This window comes from Vanellus vanellus (assembly GCF_965231255.1).
Source record: "Vanellus vanellus genome assembly, chromosome: 2".
In the NCBI taxonomy this organism is placed as follows: domain Eukaryota; kingdom Metazoa; phylum Chordata; class Aves; order Charadriiformes; family Charadriidae; genus Vanellus; species Vanellus vanellus.
Genome location: NC_138906.1, coordinates 109,106,138 through 109,120,808, shown reverse-complemented (window position 1 = coordinate 109,120,808; position 14,671 = coordinate 109,106,138).

Genomic DNA, 14,671 nt, shown 5'->3' with positions numbered 1-14,671 from the left:
TGAGTTATTTCTTAAGTACAGGATTCTATCTTACAGCATTAAATCCCACAAAGGAGTCCTTGAACTGTTGAAAGACATAAAATACTACAGTGGTTAAGGACAATTAAGAATAATTACATATAAATGTCCAAGAATATTCTTTAAAGAATATTCTTTAAAGACTTAATTATAAAACAAATAGCTTCTAAAACTTTTCTGATAAAAATGAGCACATCTCTGCACAACAGAATTGTTAATTCTGATAAAACTATATCACAGTAGTTGAACAAGCCAAAGGGATAGGCTCCGACCCAGAGAAAACAAAATATTCATGAGCATTCTTACTTGTCAGTTTATGTGGGTGGGAAAGTCACTTGTTTCCAGACTGACTCTGAGTAGAGTTTTGAAGAAAAATTGTTTTGTGTCCCAATAAGCATTGGAATGTTTTATGTCTTGGTCTGAAACAATGCATCAGATATCTGTGATTAATTTTCCCTACTCCCAGTGTTATGAAATTGCTTTTGAAAGTAGGTCATGTTTTGAATAGAAATAGATCATACATGATTTTAACTATAACAAGACATTTCTTAATCTCTCATATCATAGAGCATATGATTTTAAGATATTATCCAGAACTTTAAAAAACTGAAGAATTTCTCAGAATATAAGCAGGGATTTAAAACTTAAATTTTTCAGGGATATGCCGTTACATCTTTGCATATTTTAAACAAAAAAACCCACACCTCAGTGTTGTTTAGTTAGTAAGCAAAAAAAGCCTGTAAAGGAAAGTGAAGCTATCCAGTTTAAAGTCATTTTCCAACTGAGTAACATACAAGAAGTTGTTAGAAATGTCATATAAACTCTAGAAAATAAACTTGTGATGATTTTGTTTAAATAATGAAGCCTCTCTATATGTTTAAGTGACTTCTACTGTTTGGATGGACAGGTTTTAGCATTGGATCTGACATAGTTCTTGTTCAGTAAAACACTCTTCTGAATTATTAAAGAAGTCTGTGTTCAGTTGACACTTCCAACTTCCTTTTGAAACTGCAAGGAGCCCAGCTGACCTGATCTATAGCCCAATCTGAAAAATGTGGGGGAGAAAAAAACCCCACCCACAACCAAAAAACCCCAAACAAACAAAATCTCCAACCCACAGTGCCATTTGGGTGTAGCTGAGCATCTTAAATTTGGGCTGTACCCAAAAAGAACTTCCAGAGGCTCTCACAAAGAGATTAATTTGGCTTTTAAAAATACATAAATAAAACATTAAATAATAGAACGCTAATGTTAGTAAGAGCTGGGAAAGGGACCTAACCACTGAGAAGCTGACATGATATAATGGTCTTTGGTCTGAATAGCGTACTGTAATCTTACTTAAAGCTTACTTGCAAATATTTGTGTTTCAGATATCTTAAATTGATTAACAAACACCCTGGATGAAAATGAACAGCTAAATGAAATATTTTTAGCTTTTTCTTCTTTGACTTTAATTTACAACTGGCTTTTAATGCTTGCAAATTTTAAAGACTTGTAAAGCCAATTATGAAGGGCATGCTCAAAGATAGATCAAATTTTGTGGATGATGTGTGTCTTGGATGTTATTCCTATGCATTTCTGGAGTCTTCCCTCTTTCTGGAAAGTTCAGAGCAAATCCATGAAAGATATTCTTCTGTGTCATGTCAAAAAGCTGTCTGTCATTATAAGCAAGATGGTGTACGTGTCTACTGGCTGAGCTGTGTATCCTGTAATAACACACCGACAACTCTGTGCGGAATCTTTTTGAGATTCTCTGTTGTTGACTGACAACTGGTTCTGTTGCAGCAGAGCTGAGCAGTGTAGACTATCTGCTTAGTCTACTTGTCTCCAATAAAGGGGCTATGACACCTTTAGCACTGCTGTTCATTTCAATGTGGGGTAAAAAACGTTTGTCCCATTAAACGCTCACTGAAACTAATATTTTTCCTTCTGTGGAAATAGAGGAGGAGGACTCATGCGCTTGGTTATTTTTTGTCTCAGCTCTGGCACTGCTGGAAAAAAAAAAAAAATCAGAAACCTTTTTAATGTGATTAAGAGCAAATCTCATTGTGTCTGAAGAACAAGTTGCTTAAATGTTTTCATAAATTTTCGTAGATTTGCATCTTTATCCATAAACATTAAAAATATTGTCTTTCAGTGTATTGAACTAATATTAACTAATCTGAACTCTATTCTTCTGAAGCAATTGCCTGTGTCAAGTTTGAGAACAGATTACTATTGTTCTAAAAATTTTTTTCTATGCTATTCAGGAGATGCCTATCAGACCAGATCTTTAACTGATATGAATTAATTTGTATGAATTAACATTGCTTTAATTTCAATAACCTCTGAATTTGTTATTAACTGAAGTTGTTATTCATAGCCTGTTTTTCCTGACAATCATACAGAGTATCATTCAGACAATAAAGGTATTCCATGGTAGATTACCAGTCTCTGCACAGAATCAATGAGATTAGATTAGAACTCAGGCAAGTCGGCTGCATGCTTAGTCCAGAAGTTTATACCGGGTTTTGTAAACCTGTTTGTAAGTTGGTTACCCTGAAAAGATCTACAGCTTTAACAGGTCATGCTTATCCTAATTGCCTAGGAAGTTGATTTTTGCCTCTTTTTCCATTGGTCATATCTTAACAAAAAGTGATAGGCAACCTCAAAGGAGAGCCAGCCAAGCAAACTATTGTGTCTCAAAAGACACAGCTAGCTAGTTAAATTGGGTTAAGCTTGTATTGGCTTTTGCTTAATACTTAGTTCTGTTTGAGATTGTCTGGGAAAGTTGTTTGTTTCACACACTGTCCCCTCCCCCTCTGCATGATCTGATTATACAACTTTTTTTTTTTTTTTCCCCAAGTATAGTGGCTGAGAAATGAGTATCATTTCTACAGCCTTGAATGTATAAAAGTTATGGTTGATATATTATGAAGGTTTGTAATCAAACAAAACATTCTTAAGGAAACAAAGTTACTTTAAATTATATTTAAAGCAGTACTTCAGAACTTCTTTTGGCTTTATGGGTAGTAAATGACAACATCTGTACGTACAAATATTTATGTTACCCATATTTAACCCTAAGGATTTGAATATGACTTCAAAGACATGTAAAGAAACATCAGCTTGTCTGTGTAAAAGATCTTGGAAGATACTGCATTGATATGTAATGACTTGTGTTAACCAGTAGACCTAAATCACAGTGAGTGTGTATATGTATATTGGTATATAACCTATATATATACACACACTGGTTTTCATCTTGAAGAAGTAGTATTCAAAGTGCTTAGACTTTTTTGGCTGCCACCATCAATAAAGGAAAAAAAATAGTATAATTTGTTTAGTCTTTAAATTTCTTGTAATCTGTGACTGCCTTCCAAGTTGTCTTTTTTTATGAATGTGTATGTGTACAGTACGTATATAATCTGTGTAATATATAAAATATATCCATATGTTTAAGAAGAAATTGAAACAGTGAACAGGATTTTACTTTGAAATGGATATTTAGACATGAGGAGAAAATGATAAAAGGAAAAGCGGTACATAGGACCACAGAGAAGTGGACCAAGTTCTCTGCTGGTGCATCCTTTTACAAAAAGAATTACAGCATTTCATTTTGAGTAAGAACCTCTAAGACCCTCGTTGGCAACAATAATATAAGATACGCTGTGAAAGAATTCTTGTCCTTAGTTACTGCTTTTAATTGTTGGCACCTTATGTCTTACTGTAACTTAAAAGAACAAAATCTCTTAAACTAGTGGTGTTTTTATTCTGTGGAAAGAAAAAAAAAAAAAAACCAAATGCTCAGTTCTTAAAAGTTTTTAGCCATGCTGGTTGGACTGCTTCTGTGGTCAAATTCTCCCATTGGCATAGAAAGTTTCCACTATATTTTACAGAAACACCTCACGCGTTGAGAGAAATATATAATACCTCACGGTTACAGGAATCACAGTAAAGGTAAGAGTTTCAATAAAAGCATCAGTCCAAATATCAAATTTTGTGGAACTTTATGGGGAATTAAATGTTTCCTGCAACTCACTAATTGTTGCTGTTACAGTTATATCTTTTCTGGATTTTTTCCACTTGTGCTTAGAATAGACCTTCAGCCTGGGAAGTATCTGGGAATGCTCGATTATCTTGTTCACCACTTTCTTCACTCAGTGCTCCGCGTATTCAGAGTTTCTGTTGGGAGAACAGGTTTAAAAGCCAAGGTTTATACACATTCTTCCTCCTTCTTTTTCCTTGTGCCTTGCAGCTGTGCCTTTCCACATTGATATGTCAGGGCCCATCCCATAGTGGAAACAAGAGTATTGGTTTGCTTTGACTTAAATTAATTTAGAAAGTGATGAAGAGGAACAGGAGAAAATTGTATGGCATCGTATCTCTATAAGAAGCCAAGTGCATCCCTGAGAATAATAAGTATTGGGCATGCGCCATAGATCCTTTCTCAGAAAGGAAGAGAAATATCTAAGGATGAAAAAGTATAATCTTTCATAGGGATTTGTCTTGCAGATTTGAAAAAAAAAAAATAAAAAATCCATGTGGCTACCCCTCAACCTCAAGAAAATGTAAGTTATGTGAAATATAATGTAACAGTCCTTTAAGACTAGTAGTTATTTGGATTTAACTTTTCTTAAAATTTAGCTCATACTTAACTAATTAAATCTCTGTTTTTTTCATATATCCAGTGTCTGTCTTGCTAGTTGCTGCTTGATTCCAAAGTAGCCAAGTACTAAATTATTCCAAAGTTCAAATGCTTAAACTCATTTACAGATTCAAGCATTATCCGGTGTGTGAGGAACAGACATTCTTTTAAGTGTTTCTTGTTTTCTGCAAACTTATTTTAAGAAGAAAGCTTTTCTTTGTATATCAGCATTTCTACTCCTCTATCTCCTGGAAAAAAGAAGCAGAAACTTGCAATAATAGAAGTGAGAAAGTTACTGAGTTGAATTTTATGTTGTTAATATGCAATCAGGTTTCATACCTGAAATATTTTAAAACTGCATTTCTTTCTAGAATATATGCATTTGATGCATGGGCGAGGGTATGTAGACCCTGGTATATATTACAGAAGCAATATAAATGTAATCCCATAAAATGATCAAATTCTTAGCAAGTTAGATAGTTTCAAGAGTGGTTTGTAGCAGTATTAAATATGTCAGTGTTAACTGTTGCATGTTGTGTGGCTTTTTTCATTTGTTTGGTTTTGTTTTATTTTTAAGTTTGGAATTTTCTTGCTTCCGTTCCAAGAAAACACATTACCCCTGTTGAAGTATAAGATAAAATGGCTTTTTTTTTTTTTTTTTGAAACAGATAGTCTGGGTTTACCTTTCAATCATTATGTTGAAAATGGATTAAATGGGAATATAGTTACAAGGAAATCTTTTCCATATGTCACTGAATTCTTAAGGAGACACAACGCGTTTATTTTTTCTGTAACTGTGTGAGGGAATTCTGATGCTAACATATATAATGGAATATCAAGATTTTGTTATTTAGAGGTATCTAAATAACAGATCATTACTTATAATATGCAATATTGAAAACATTTTTTTTTCACATAATGTGCTGATGGTTTTTTGAAAGTTCAAAAGTCAAGTTGGTTAGAACAAAGTTCTAGAGCATGAATATGTTCACATGAGACAACCCAATAAATCAAGATATTCCTATATTCTTCCTATTAAACATTCTTTGCATTATAAAAATATTTTATTTTTAAAAAGAAATTTGGAAGAAGAAAAAAATGTGGATATACTGTATGGTTCTTGACAACAATGCAGAATTGCTGCTTCTAAGGCAGTTCAGTGTTGTTGTAAAATGGGTGTCGTGGTATTTCTTTGGCACTTTTCTACTTACGTGGTGTCTTGTGAACCATTCAGCTAAAACTTATGTATTCAGAGGTTCAAAATTCATGATCTTGATTTCTTCTTTTTTCCTGGCTGTTATGGCAATGTTAAAACTGGGAGAAGGCGGCATGCACAGCTCCTCAGAAGTCACGCTGCGCAGAGATTCATGGAACAGCTGAGGTTAGAGGGGACCTCTAGAGATCATCTAATCCAGCCCCTCTGCTCAGGGCAGATTGCTCAGGACTTCTATATAGCATGCTTTTGTTTTAAAAGAATTGCTGTGAGACTAGAGATTTTGTTTTCTCCCAAATGGGCAGGACCTCTTCTGCTTGGAATCATAAAACTTATTTCAAAGGATTGGAGTAGGTTATGGGGAAGGATAGCAAATGAGGACTGCTGTGAGCAATGTGACTATTGTCGCCAGCCTGAGGGCCGCTCAGGGCTACTTCACATTTCTTTTAGTGAAGTTATAAATTATACGTATATAATTTTAGCCTATGTGTCTTCATGTTGATTGTGATAACCACCAGGAGAAGCAAGGTACTACTAACAATAGAAAGAATTCCTCTTCTGGAGTGAGAGATTTTTTTTTTCATTTCTTACCACCAATACTTGCAATATTGAGCAGCAATATACTTGAAATTGCTGTATAATGTAAAATGCTTATTTCAGTGTTATGGGGATTGTTTCATTTTCCTTTGATTTCTGGTTAATCCTGTCCCTTTTCTGACTAAATCAGAAAAAGATTCGGCTATTCCTGAGTACTACTTTCACTTACTAATCCCTCTGTGGTTAATTGCATTTCAGTCACTATCTTTAATGTGCTCATCAATTACCTTTTCTCATTGGAATTTAGGTATACATGGTCTGCTAATATAATAATACACTTTCTGGAGGTACTTCGGAAACACCTTGTTTCTCACAATAATTTATATGATAGTCAAATACAGCTCTCCCTACAGTACTACCATTTTCCTGAGGTTACTTTCTGGTTTTGAACTTTTTAGGCTTGATGGTCAGCAAACTTTGTTTCTGGATTTTTCAACAGAAGGCCAAGCTGAAACTTGGTTCTCTTTTTCTGCCTTCTCTGTCCCTGTCATGTTGTTGCCTCTCAATATCTAGTGGCAATCAACTCAGAAGTGGGATCTGACTCCAGTTTTGCATAGATTCTACTAACAAGTCCTTACTTATTATTTGGTCCTACTCCTTTTACTACCTCTGGAATTTTTTAACCTCTCTTGATTAAATTTATTTATTTATTTATTCAATGGGTTGATGTCCAAGTGGTGAGCAGTGATGAGTAGTGTTCCTCAGGGGTCGGTACTGGGACTGGTGTTGTTTAACGTATCTGTTAGTGACATGGACAGTGGGATTGAGTGCACCCTCAGCAAGTTTGCCAACAACACTGAGCTGTGTGGTGTGATTGACATGCTAGAAGGAAGAGATGCCATCCAGAGGGACCTGGACCGACCTGAGATGTGCACCTGTGCGAAGCTTATGAAGTTCAACAAGGCCAAGTGCAAGGTCTTGTGCACAGGTCAGGGCAATCCCAAGCACAAATATAGGCTGGACAGAGAATGGATCGAGAGCAGCCCTGAGGAGAAGGACCTGGGAGTGCTGATTGATGAGAAGTTCAACATGAGCCAAAAATGTGCACTCACAGCCCGGAAAGCCAACTGCATCCTGGGCTACATAAAAAGAAGCATGGCCAGTGGGGTCAAGGAAGGTGATTCTGCCCCTCTGCTCTGGTGAGACACCGCCTGGAATATTGTGTCCAGCTTTGGAGCCCCCAAAATAATAAGAACATGGACCTGTTGGAGTGAGTCCAGAGGAGGGCCAAGAAGATGATCAGAAGGATGGAGCACCTCTCCTATGAGAGAGTTGGTGTGGTTCCAGCTGCAGAAGAGAAGGCTCCAGGGAGACCTTATTGCGGCCTTCCACTACCTAAAGGGCACTTACAGAAAAGACAAGGAGGGACTATTTATGTAGTGATAGGACAAGAGGTAATGGTTTTAAACTGGAAGAGGGTAGGTTTATATTAGATATTAGGAAGAAATTCTTTATTCTGAGGTTGGTGAGACACTGGAACAGGTTACCCAGAGAAGTTGTGGATGCCCCATCCCTGGACGTATTCGAGGCCAGTTTGGATGGGGCTTTGAGCAACCTGGTCTAGTGGAAGGTGTCCCTGCCCATGGCAGGGGGGTTGGAACTAGATGATCTTTATAGTCCCTCCCAACCTAAACCCTTCTATGATCTCTTAAGTGGACCTAAGAAAAAACCCCAAACCCAAAACACAACAAACAAAACCTCACAAACATTTCTCTTTGTTTCTACCTTCATATAACTTTATATTTTATGGTTTTCACAGCATAAGTGTTTTTAGTTACCAGATGTGAGAATAAAGTGGGTTTTGGAAATAAATTAGATTTGTATTGATATTTTGATATTATAAAGAATGTAGCTAGAGAAGTGTAAACAGGTAAAAAACAAATGATCAAGTAACTCCTAAACAGGAAATAAATAATTTGCATCGTTTGTGTCTTCAGGACATTTTTTGACTGATTTTTAGTTATGACACATGTAAGGAATATAATGTTTGGAAACAACATAAACAGCTTAAAAATATACCATATGGTTTAATATTGTTATGGTTTATAGATGTGGAAAAAATAAGCAAAATTATCTTTGGCTGTGCATTGAAATCACAATCTTTTAATTTTCAGTTCTAAAATAACAAATTTCTTAACTTGCTAACAGAGACCATGATCAAACCCAGACTGTGGAAGTACGATAATCTGCATATGTTGTCATGGTCCTTTTGGATCTCTTGAATTTACAGCACAATGTACTCTCTAAATTAAACTTTATTTTATGAGCTCATTTAAAAAAAAATAAATACACACACACACAAAAAAAACCCAACAAACAAAACCCCCCATCCCTCCAAAAGACCCCCGCCAAAACATACAAAGACATCAAACAATGGCTGAATTATCTTTGTACAGACTAGTCCAATGTGTGAATTCACTAATTCATTATTTCTTTAATTCATGAACTTTCTAACTCACGAGTTATCTAATTTGTAACTTGTCTATGAGCAAAATAGTTAACAAGCTGTAGGTGAGAACGCTCATTCTTCCTTTCCATCATGGTGTGGGTGTCGCCTGTGTGACACTGGCAAGCACGAAAGCCTCAGCAGTCTGGCTGCTGTTGGAGCTGCTTCAAAAACTTTGGGGGTAAGCTGAGGTATTTCTACTTTTCAGCTTGGAAGTTTGATCTATAGCATTTCCATGAGTTAACGGATTCTGAAGAAACTGCCAGGCAGTTACTTTGCAAAGTTGCAGGAGATGATGGCTGCAGGTGATATCAGCCCTTACCTCTTCCCATCCACTGTGTCCTAGGTACGTGTTGCCCTCACTTTGACCTAATGGCACTGCTCCCAGCATACATCAGGCTTTTGCAAAAGCTATGTGTTCATTATTATGATATTTTTATTTCTCCTTCCTCTAAGCATTTGCCAGGTCATTCCAGTTACACTAGCTTCAGTTTCTCCTAATAATGACAATTTATTTGCTTGGGTTTCAGTATGAAATCAATTTGATTCTTATACCAATTTCACCCAACAGAGTTTGAATAACATCTCTTTTAGGTCTATGTCCTGTTGGTGTATGACTTTGTAGCCACCAGTCATAGAGATGGTGACTCTAATCACTACAAGTTTTATTCCATGCAGGAGTCTGTATGTTGGTTAAATTCAAAAGTGCATTCAAGTCGCTAACTTTGGAGCCATAATCATAAGCTCTTATTTATCATGCAGTTGCATTAAACGAAGGGTGCTTTTATCAAGAAGTTGTCTGGATTGCCTTTTAAGATACACAATCAGGAACAAACGGTGTCTTAATTTTGACCATTTACATTGACTTGCCCAGTGATTATTAGGAAAGTTTATGAAAAAAAATGCCATGTATTATTTTCTCATTGGGTACAGTTAGTGTAATTATTGTGGGTCACTAGTGTATGATTGGTTGCCTTGTATGTTTGTAGTACCCATTTCATTCTGTCACAACAATGTACAGCTTCACATACAGTGTTACTACATATAGTTAAATTCAGGTTAACTTTAGATCTTAGGGTTAATGTAACATTATCACCTACTGTCAGTACATGTCCTTGTGGACAAGTTTTAAATGTGGGTTACGATTGATCTACAATACTTGAGTAGCTTTCTTCTCTTAGTTATCTTTAACATACATCTTAGATATTATTCTTCTCCACCCTGGAACAGATTGGCAATATTATATAAATGAGACTTTTCAAAGTTCAATGTAGATATATGATATTTTACTGCGAATTACTTTTCTATGAGGTGGTCATATACCATAGAAGAGAATTTTTTTAAAAAATATCACTGTAACTACACGGTTGATTAAAGAATCAGTATCAACTGATTCAGTGTTACAACAGTCTTGAATTAAACTTTTTAAAATTATGATTATTTCATCAGTGCAGTATTTTTGTGTTTTAACACTCATGGGAAGCTATTAGGCTTCTAATTATATGAAAATGTTCATGAAAAATATCTGCAGAAAATAAGCATTACATTAAAACGTCCAATTCTAGACACTCTAGGATTTTTCTACACAATAATTAAAAGATCCAAATGTTTGGAAATACTGTTACAATGATGTGCGGCAGTTTAAAGGGTAGTTTATTTGCTTTCATCACCCATGGCCATAAAAGCTGACTAGCCTGATAGCTAGGGTTACCATAATGGATCAATACGATACTTCATAGTTGTTTGCCAAGAAAGGAGGTCTGTAGGAAAAAACCTCACTTTAGCCGAAAAGATGTTCCTGCCCAAGCCTTTTCTCCATAGGAGGGCAAATCTGCTGTAGTCATCGCTGAACTATGTTTTCCTCTTTCAGTTCCACACAATATTCTCACAAAAGTCAAATACTGAGTTTTAAGTATAATCTTGGATACAATATATAGGGGTTTGTTTTTGTTTGTTTCGTTCACAAGATCTTGGCTTGTTGCTCCCTGGATATTACTTGTGTAATTCTACTGGCTATATAAATTGAATGCAGTTCTGTGATGCTGTCACAACAGACAGTCCTACTTTCCTTCCATCTCATTTCCATGCCATGTTTTGTGGAAACACTACGTTTTATGCAGCCCATTAATGAAATATGAGGGCACTGATGAAACTGTAAAATTGTTAGCTGTGAATGATGCATCTGTTTAATTATCTGATTATTTCACTGTTTTTACTAAGACGAAAAACTACTTAGTCAAGATCGTGTAGATGCATGTGTCAGAAAGGAAGGGTTGTCTTTTCAGCAGCAGTGGATTTGCGCTGGGTTACACTGGTCATAAAAGTACAGTGCTTCTGCAAAGCAGAAAATCCTACTTTCATTAATGCCAATGGGAAAACACTCTTTTACTTCAGTTAAACCAGGGCTGTATGCAGAAGTCCTATGGATGTTTCATTATAAAATGAAATGCAAATACAACAAAGTAAAAAAAATGTTGATTAGTGTTTGTTCTTGAGGCTATTATTAAATTAATAAAATCAGTCATGAATCATGCTTCCCACACTCTATATACTCACGTTATTTCTTCTGTTAAATGTAATGTTAAATTATAAAGTATTTCTTAAATTAAGAGGCTACTACTGCACCTTGCTCCCAGTCCTTTGATCATCTTTGTGGCCCTTCTCTGGACGCTCTCCAGCCTGCCCACATCTTTTTTGTATAGCGGGGATCAAAACTGAACACAGTATTCCAGGTGTGGCCTGACAAGCACTGAGTAGAGTGCGATAATGACTTCTTTACCTCTGCTGGTGATGCCCTTGTTGATGCAACCCAGCACCCTGTTGTCTTTCTTTGCTGCAGCAGCACACTTTTCACTCATATTGAGCTTGTAGTCCACCAAGACCCCCAGGTCCCTTTCTACAGAGGTGCTCCCCACTCAGGTAGATCCCAGCCTGTGCTGCACTCCTGGATTATGTTTTCTCATGCGCAAGACCTTGCACTTGTCCTTCTTGAACTTAGTAAGGTTCTTGTTAGCCCACTCTTCCAGCCTATCCAGGTCTTCCTGCAGGGTGGCTCTCCCTTCCCAGGTGTCCACTTCCCCACTCAGTTTAGCATTACTGGCCAACTTTATCAGGGTACACTTAATCCCATCATCCAGATCACTTATGAAGATGTTAAACAGCACTGGGCCCAGTATTGATCCCTGGGGGACCTCACTTGTGACTGGTTTCTGGTTTGAAAAGGAGCTATTTACAACCACTCTCTGGGAGCGGCCTGTCAGCCAGTTTCCCACCCACTGCACAGACCACTTGTCTAGACTGTAGTGCATCAGTTTCTCTAGGAGGACACTGTGGGTAACCATGTTGAAAGTCTTGGAGAAATCCAGGCAGACAATGTCTACCACTTGTCTCACATCAACCGAGCTTGTCACAGAAGGCAATCAGGTTTATCAAGCATGATTTGCCCTTGGTGAATCTGTGCTGGCTTTTCCCAATCACGCGTTTCATTTGACTTGCGATAACCCCCTGGAGGATTCACAGTATCACAGTATCACAGTATCACAGTATGCTAGGGATTGGAAGGGACCTCAAAAGATCATCTAGTCCAATCCCCCTGTTGGAGCAGGAACACCTAGATGAGGTTGCACAGGAAGGCGTCCAGGCGAGTTTTAAATGTCTCCAGAGAAGGAGACTCCACAACCTCCCTGGGCAGCCTGTTCCAGTGCTCTGTCACCCTCACTCGTTCCATAACTTTCCAATGGGACTGAGGTAAGACTGATGGGCCCACAATTTCCTGTATCCTCCTTTAAGCCCTTCTTGTAGATTGTCTTGCAATGGGGACAAAGTGAGACTATCTGTCCTGAGACAATCTGTCTGCAAGCAATGAAAGCTAATAATTATTTGTACATATAGCACGGTGAAAAAAGACTGCCTGACCAAAGAAATTTTGCATGGGTTTCTACATAGTGAAACATCAAGATAGTTCAAGGCTGTATTTCCAACACAACAATTGTGGATTCAGGTGTAGACCCTTCAGTGCTTTCCTTCTATTTAAAAAGAAAAAATTTATTTGCACACTTAGCAATAACAATGTATCATTCTTTGGAAGTGCTTTTCTATAATAGTTTTAAAAAGTATTTATCCTCTTTTTACAAGTAGGGAAATTTAAGTGTCTGTTGATGATTTGCTATTTGACTTACTTCTGTCGAAAGGGAGACCAAAGACAAGGTCTGTTGTTCTAGTTATTAACCCACTGTATCTACTTCATTAATGTTTAAGTTTATTCACAGCCAGACATCAGTTATATGATAGTTTTTACAACTATAAATACCATGTACCTTCATAGGAATCAGAGTTTTTCTTCAGTGAGTTACCCCCACTGCTGAACAAAATAATTGCTCCATGGTGTAGTTTTAGCTTTTTTCTCTTTTTAATTTCTTTTTTTTCCCCTCCTAAGACTTTATCTTACAAACTGACAAGAATGTTCCTCAGTTTAATCAACCTGTTCTACAAGTCTCTATTTTTAAGAACTGATAAGAAAAATTAGAGGGATGATTCTACAAATGGTTTTACAGGTTTTTATCACTTTGCAATTTGATGTTTGGGGTTTTTTTTCTTTCAAAATTAAGCAATTACATTAAAAAAAAAAAACAACAACCGAACAAACAAAATAAACCAAAACAAAACCAACTGAAAAAACACACAGCTCTGCTGAAAATCTTAGTTCAAGATTAAAGAGCAAATAATTCTTCAATACTAAGAAATCTCCTTTGACTATCTTCCAGTTTCACCTGAGGTAAGTTTAATTTAGAAGTTTGTGGAGAAATCAAAATCTTGGGCAAGCATAATGTGTGATATTAAGTGATATCTGTAGTAATTTGTTGAAACAAGTGTGTGTGTCTGAGCTTTACATCAGCAGCATCAATCCTGTTTGTCTCTAAGAAATAGTGAACAAAGAAGCCTAATGTGCTTATGTTGTATTCTAAAAATTGAGAAATTAATTAAAATAGAGATAATGAATCTAGTCCTATTTTCTAGGCTTCTCCCTGCTTTATTTATTTATTTGGATCCTTTTGTCTTTCTAAATGAATTCATGAATAGGTCTTACTATACACTATGAATCCATGCTGTGGGGAAATTTTTCACATCATGTTCATTTTTATATTATAAAAATATGTAGAGAACTATCTGATTTAGAATGGGGTAACAGGGTTAACTTATTTCCCCAAGAATTTCTGGGAGTAGGTCAGGCAATAAAAAAAGACTTGACCTTGATCAAGCCTTGGCAGCAGCTGTTCTTCATCTGTGTAGTGCTGTTGTGGGGGTTGGTGGTGCTACACCAGACAGTGATAATGGAGGAAGTTGGTGTCCTTTATTGTCCTTTTCCTTCTTTTCTCTCATAACCATACCTGACTATAACAGTTCTCCAGAAACTTCTAACAAAGGGAAAATAAATGTCCTGGAAAGCACTGAAAAGTTGAAAACAGCTGGGAAATTGGAACCAAAAACTGCAAAAACTTCTATTCAGCTAAAATGAGACTTCTACGTTTCAACAACCGGTATTAGCACTAATTGGTGTAACATATAAACATGTTTTTTTTAAAAATGGATGTTGGAATATAGGAGCAATTTATTTTTTTTTACTTTAAACAACTTCGTTTTCTACTGTTATAGCAAGATTTTTAGGTGTTTGGTTTTTTTTTTAAGATACTCAAAAGGAAAAAACAAGTAGGTATATGTGATTAGTCTGTATAGACTGTCCACATCAACATTTTCTCAGCTCTGAGGTGGG